The sequence below is a fragment of the Hyaena hyaena genome, unplaced genomic scaffold (genome assembly GCF_003009895.1).
Source record: "Hyaena hyaena isolate Hyena2069 unplaced genomic scaffold, ASM300989v1 scaffold_188, whole genome shotgun sequence".
In the NCBI taxonomy this organism is placed as follows: domain Eukaryota; kingdom Metazoa; phylum Chordata; class Mammalia; order Carnivora; family Hyaenidae; genus Hyaena; species Hyaena hyaena.
In genome coordinates, this window is record NW_024080819.1 from 858828 (window position 1) to 866371 (window position 7544).

Genomic DNA, 7544 nt, shown 5'->3' on the forward strand with positions numbered 1-7544 from the left:
TAAAGACCATCAGAACATTTGGCTTTTTTTAAACCCTGTTTCTGCTTCTCTGAAAGTCATAGGTATAATAAAGCCTGTGTTCTCACTTTAAAAAAAAAAAAAAGTTTTTTAATGTTTATTTATTTGAGAGAGAGAGAGAGAGAGAGACAGAGAGAGATCATGAGCAGGGAGGGTCAGAGAGAGAGGGAGACACAGAATCTGAAGCAGGCTCCAGGCTCTGAGCTGTCAGCACCGAGCCCAACACAGGGCTTAAACTCACAAACTGCGAGATCATGACCTGAGCTGAAGTCAGCTACTTAACCAACTGAACCACCTAGGCGCTCCTTCCCACTTTTTAAATATGTTTTTTAAAGATTCAGAAATTTAGGGGGGGAAATGTAAGCTATTAACTGTTGATTTCTTAGTTGAGCTTCAATGAATCTCTGATAGTTCTCAGTACCAACCTGTAATGTGTGCTTATGCAGCCATGCATATTCCTATTTAACTATTTTAATGTGAATGCTTAAGTGGGGTTCCATTGCTTGCCTAATTCTTTCACCTACACAGATACACATATATACTTTTACTAAGTTAAATATATATTATATTATGTAATATTACATTATGTTATACTATATATATGTAATAAGGCCAATAAAGAATCAGGACAAAATCTATACAGGGCAAAAATTCATTTTGATAGAATAATTATCATTAAGCTTTTAAAATAACTGATTGAAGACATGCAAACAATAGAAACATTTAGAATTCCAAGGAGGAAAGTCTGACCATGTTGAAATTTGTTTTGAAAGCTCTTTTAAGACTGACATCATGATTGGAAAATATCCTCACTCTGTAATCTAAATTTTTAAAACATCTAGCACGTCAGCTTTGAATACATGATTTTAAGTAAAGATTTTAGTAAAGAGACATGAATTTTTACTGTCAGTAATGCAGTGCTCTCTTTCTCTTCCCTATGCTAGTTTAAAGCTATATTAATGACTGAAGTAGGGTGTTATTTTTCTGTATGTGAAATATATAGTCTCTAGCCCTCAAGATGCAAAATGACTCTTTCACCTGCATAGGTAACATGGAAGATTAAACTACTGTGCTAGCTGAAAAATACCTGAACTACTCTGAAACAGAATGCACTGATAAATTTGCCTTTACAAAGAAAGAATACCTAGGGTACGTAGCAATTTTTCTATTGATTTTCAAGGGGGAAATAGAATCCCTTGATTCTATTGCAATAAGTGTCTATGATTCATATTGGATGTTTCAAAATTACTACCAAGTGAAGTGTTTTCCACGGTAGGCAAGTGGCACTTACTCAAAGAGTTACTCTGTTAGATGAATTTGGTAGCAGAAACAGGAAAACAGTTTTGGAAAAAGCTCCTCATTTAGTTGTTTTTGCATATCTTGACAGCGGTTGACTGAGTCATTTGAAAATACTAATGCTGTGGAAATATGGTATAGTAGCATCACCAAATGGTCACCGTATTACATGATTAGGCATTGCATATGGTGGCTGCCTCAGACTTCATTTTATTTTAATGCCCTCAAAGGCATGAACCACAGTCTTCTATATTTATGTAAAATCCCCATAGTGCCATTCACATGCCCTTACATAAATATGTTAATGATGATGATGCATGGTGACATAAGCTCAACCTGCTGCTACCTGGAAAGGAAGTGGAGGCAGTGAGACTAATGGTGCAAAGAATACGTCCCCCATGGCCAATATGGCGACAGCTTTGTAATAACTTATATAAGCAGCAGGGCCCAGACATTGTACAGAATTAAGGGGAAGGCAACTGGGAGTAGACTGCATGCATATGACAGAGAAGTAGTGTTCCTGATAACAAATGACTAAAATGGCAAATTAAACATGGATTTACACATATTTTATGACTGTTCCACTTCTTGGGGATTATACAGCAGAATTTAAATAATAATAATAATAATAATAATAATAATAGTGGTTAGTAGTAGTAGTAATAATAATAATAATAATAATAATAATAAAGGACTTGCCTTTAGTAGAACTATGGCAGGCCAGTGGCATTTTCCACCTGGGCCCAGGGAACAGGAATTGAACAGAGAGATTAAAGACGGCATATTACAAAGAAAAACACTGTAATTAACCTCAAGCAGTTTAGCTTCCTCAGTTCTAGAATTTCTTAGTAACAATATGGAAGAACGCAACTTTTTAAAGCAGCAGGTGCATTCTGCTATTGTTTAAATGTTTTTGGACCCCCTGAGTTCCTATGCTGATATCCTAACCCTCAAAGGTAACAGTGGAGGAGGTGGGGACTTTGGGAGGTTATTTGGTAATGAGAGTGGAGTCCTCACGAATGAGATTAGTGGGCTTATAAAAGAGACCCCACAGAGCTCCTTAGACCCTTCCTCCATGTGAGGACAAAGCAGAAAGGCACTAGCTATGAATCAGGGTGTAGACCCTCACTAGACTGTGGTGTGGTGGTTATCTTGATCTTGGACACCTTCTGGTACTTGGATACTCTTGAACGTCACAGCCTCCAGAAGAATGGGCATGAGCAATACATTTCTGTTGTTTATAAGTTAACCAGTCTATGGCATTATGTTATAGCAGCCTGAATGAACTGAGACAGATCCCTAAAAGGAGCCCATTTTTAGAAGTTAAATACCTGAATAAGCTGCTTGGGATGTGTACTGAGACTCCAAGAGCCATGTTTAAACACTACTAAAATGCTCGTCAAACTTCTAGTGGTGAGAAATTGGTGGATTAGCACTAGCATATGTTTTTAAATTAAATTCCTAGGAGAGGTGCAGAGAAAAGCAGAGGGAAGAGGAGGAATGAGTCCAATGTAAAAAACCTTTCCTAAAACACTTTTATTTCAATTATATTCTTGTTCATATATGTGTTCTTGACCACAGCATGGATTATTTTTCTTACTCTGAGACACTGTCACAAACATTTGAAAACCACGGCAACATGGTCATGAACTGCCTTCTAAACAGATAGTGTCTGCTAGCTCCTTGGTATGCTGGGTGGTCATTGTGAGGTTAGAGCCAGAATTGGCTGGATCCTGGCAACAGGAGGCTTTTCCAGGCGCGGTGAGGACAGAGAAAGGCTGTGGTGCTGCTATAGGCCTAATAGGCTTTTTAAGAAAACAGATACTATCCAAAGAACCATGTAAGTTTCTTCTATGTAGTGGCTAAAGCCCTTTGCCCATAAAACATTCTAATAAAATGAGTTTTTCCCTATCCCATTCCATTGTTTATGCTGTTAAGGAATAATTCTGCTAGGCCCCAAGGTGGGTTTGCAGCGTGAGAAGAGGCTGTCTATAGGGGACCTGCCTCATGGTATTAAATATAATAAGGATCCATGTGTTGTTTTGGTTATTTGTTTGTTTAATTGAGTTTGATGCTTGTTTCTTTTAATGGATTTTTCTACAGTCACTTGTGGTTGAAAAACCTGTAATCTGGTTCCCCTACACCCACCTTCTAACCTTCTCTGCGTGTTTTTAGAAATTCATACTACTCATTCCTTGCTTGAGAGTTTTCCTATGTAAATCTAATATGACAAACACTATGACTTGTAGCATTAGGCTATAATTCGGATCCTGTAAAATAGCATGTTTAATTTTTTATAATGTTTATTTATTTTTGAGAGACAGAGAGAGGCAGAGTGTGAGTAGGGGAGGGGCAGAGAGGGAGAGGAAGACACAGAATCTGAAGCGGGCTCCAGGCTCTGAGCTGTCAGCACAGAGCCTGCCTCGGAGCCAGACTCACTAACTGCGAGATCATGACCTGAGCCGAAGTCAGACGCTTAACCGACTGAGCCACCCAGGTGCCCAAGTGACATATTTTAAAAAATGTTTAAATGTTTTATTTATTTCTGAGAAAGACACAGCGTGATCAGGGGAGGGTCAGAGAGAGAGGGAGACACAGAATCCGAAGCAGGCTCCAGGCTCCGAGCTGTCAGCACAGAGCCCATGCGGGGCTCGAACCCACGAACCGTGAGATCATGACCTGAGCCAAAGTCAGACACTTAACTGACTGAGCCATCCAGGCATCCTCAGTCCGGTAAAATATTAAATAATTTTCACTTTCAGTAAATATATAAGTGAAAGCTAAATTCTTTTATAAATAACACCATAGAAACAATTATTAAGTAGTTAAAGTTCTTAAGTTAAACTATTAAGATTAACAAACCTCTTCTTAAAATCATATTTTGAGCAAAATTTAAGTACTATAGCAAGGTTCTGGAAAGACAGAGATGAAAAGGCTCTGACTTTCAGGAATTCACAGTGTGGAGGCCAGTGGGAGGTTGACAAAAAAGTAAACAGTTACATTGGGTTTTATGACAAAAGAATATGTTCAAAGTGTAAAGACAACATAAGACAGAACTTACACCAGTAAGTAAAGTAGGTCAGGGAAGGTTGTCTGAGGGAATGGACATCTGAAATGACACCAAAACTGTCCAATTTAATATCCATGACAACTGAACCTCCAATCTACTAGGATGAAAACTCTAGGAAGAATGCAACAACATGTCTTCTTTGTAAGAGGAGAAAGAGGAGCAGAAAGACATTAGATTTGTCCAAGATGCAGGACTCTGAATCACACATACCTTCATCTTAGATGTCTCCCACCCTGTCCAATACTCTTTTTCTTCTTTTGAGTCAAAGGGTCCTGAAAATGTGTTTTATTACATACTAGCACATTAACAACAGGAATGATTTGCCTCCAACCAAGAATGCATTGCATCAGGGCTGGGTGGCTCACTCAGTTAAGCATCTGACTCTGATCTCACTTCAGGCCCTGATCTCAGGATTGTGAGTTCAGTCCCCACATTGGGCTCTGCACTGGGAGTGAAGCCTACTTTAAAAACAAATCCATTATTAGGGCACCTGGATAGTTCAGTCATTTAAGCATCCAAATTCAACTCAGGTAATGATCACGGGGTCCATGAATTCAAGCCCCATGTCAAGCTCTGTGCTGACAGCTCAGAGCCTGGAGCCTGCTTCAGATTCTTTGGTTCCCTCTCTCTCTGCTCCTCCCCCACTCACACTCTATCTCTCTCTCTCTGTCTCAAAAATAAATAAACATTAAAAAAATATTTTAAATGCATTGTTTCTTCTGCAATTTCTCATATTGTCCTAAATAATTTAATACCTCAGTATTACCTAATAACATGTATTTGACATAATTTATTAGTGGAGGAAGTGTGGACCATCACATGAATATATTAACAACTGAACACTACTGTAAGATATTGGGTAGCATTCATTTTTTCAAAGGTGGGTAATTAGCCAAAATATCAATGTGTCTGCTACCCATAGACACAGTAAAGAGTCTATACCCACATGGAGAGCATGAGATCTATAATGCAAGAATAAAAAATACTTGTATTCAAGAAAATTTTGAAAATATAGTGCTCTATAAATAAGAGAAGCCATGGGTATTTCAAATTTTTTAAAAGGAATTCCAAGTTATACAAAAGAAACATAAAACTACCCCTTTTTAAGTTCTAGTTCTCAATATTTAAGAGTTACCACACATTTGATTAGAAGAGAAAGTGAACACTGAGTAATATCTTAGAGAATAAGGTACGGGCACTAACACAACTTAAAGAATCAACTTCTTAGCAATAAATAGACAGCATTACCTTTTTTATTCCCCACTGACTTTTCAATTAGTAGAATTAGGAGTTTAATAAGTGACAACCTTGTGTAACTTTATATCATCAGTAAATTAAATTTCTATAACTTGATTTAAATAGTCAATTCTCCATCATTCATCAGTGACCAGAATAAGCTGAGAGCATCTTAGACAACTGAATTAAGGGACCACTAAGTCTGGGATGCATTTGTTTAAATGTTTAATTCTCTAGGTTGTAGTCATTTGGTATCTAAATGTGTTCAAGAAAGGATAGTATAGCCTAAGTAAGTTAACAATTCTAATGGTCAGTGAATCTAACTTCTAACATTTGAATTACATCCTTGCTTAACCTGAATCTACATATTTCACTAAAATCAGAAAACTGGTAGTTAAGAATTCTAACAGTCTATTCTCATTCTTTCTGAGAAGAAGAAAATATCCTCGCTCTTTCACTTCAATTTCTTAAAACCTCCTCAATGTTTTAAGTGATCTTCTGAAAATGTAAGGCATCAAACTGGTTAAGGCACACTGAATGTAGTAAAAAGGTCATTTCCAATCCTTATCTCGTTTATCCTTTAGTAGGCTTATTTTACAGCAGCCTGTTTACCTCCTGTAAACTTGAGGATGTTCATTCTGTAGTCTAATGTGAGTACCAGATTGTCACTGATGTATTTCTGCACATTATTTCTAGGTCTTGGTTTGAGTCAATATCCATTTCTCCTTTAAGCACAATATCATATATGGATTCCCATTTCTTTTCTTTTAATGTTTATTTTTGAGAGAGAGAGAGAGAGAGAGAGAGAGAGAGAGACAAAGAGCAAATGGGGGAGAACGGAGAGAGAGAGGGACACAGAATCTGTAACAGAGCCCCAAGCAAGGCTGAAACTCACCAACTGTGAGATGGTGGCCTGAGCCAAAGTCTGACTCTTAGCTGACTGAGCCACCCTGATACACTCCCCACCCCATTTCTTTTTTTTTAAAACCACTTTCACGCTAAATAATGATTTGAAACGTGCATTGAAGGCACTCTCTCATCCAAGAAATTTATCTACTGCCTACAAAAGCAAAACAAAAGGACCTATGGAAATATCAATGATAAAATTTATGTGCAGGGCGTCTGTGTACTGGCAAGCAGGTTGTGCCATGCACAAAGAAGACAGGCCAAGGGGTATGATACAGGTCAAAATCAAGCCTCTTTTCATTTGGCACGCAAAAAATCTTGAGGAAGATCTGAGGGCAGGGAGGGCTTTTATGCATATCATATTCCCAGAAGAGGCCTCTTTTGCTAATTATAATCAATACCTTATGTGCTGAGGACAAAGGCTTGATTTCTTCCAATGCCTGTCTACCATTTTATGAAAGGCAATCTTCCAGGATGGGAGGCTATCAATATTTTACCATTTTGCATATTCTGAAAATTTCCTACCCTAGTAAAACTCTGGGCATGTAAGTGAAAATTCCAGCTTTTGCTTCCATCTTCCCTCCTGATTGTTTTTTGGATGAGAAGCTACAGCTAACAGGAGTATGGAGGTCTTCTTTTTCTGAGCTTTATTCCTGCTTTTAAAGATAGCTACGATAGAGATGCCTGGGTGGCTCAGTCAGTTAAACGTCTGACTTGAGCTAAGTCATGGTCTTGAAGTTTGTGAGCTTGAGCCCCACATTAAGCTCTGTGCTGACAGCTTTGGAACCCCCTCTCCCTCTGCCTCCCCCACTTGTGCTCTCTCTCAAAGATAAATATAAATATATTTAATGGTCACAGTAGTTACAGTAAGGATGCATCAGGAAACTCATATATTGAGATTCAAAATTCTAGAATCTTTGTTATTTATTCAATAAGTCACTATTAAATGACGACTTAGCTTGAGTTGCACTTGGGGACCCACAGAACCATGTTGATTTCCACCCGAACTCAGAGGGCT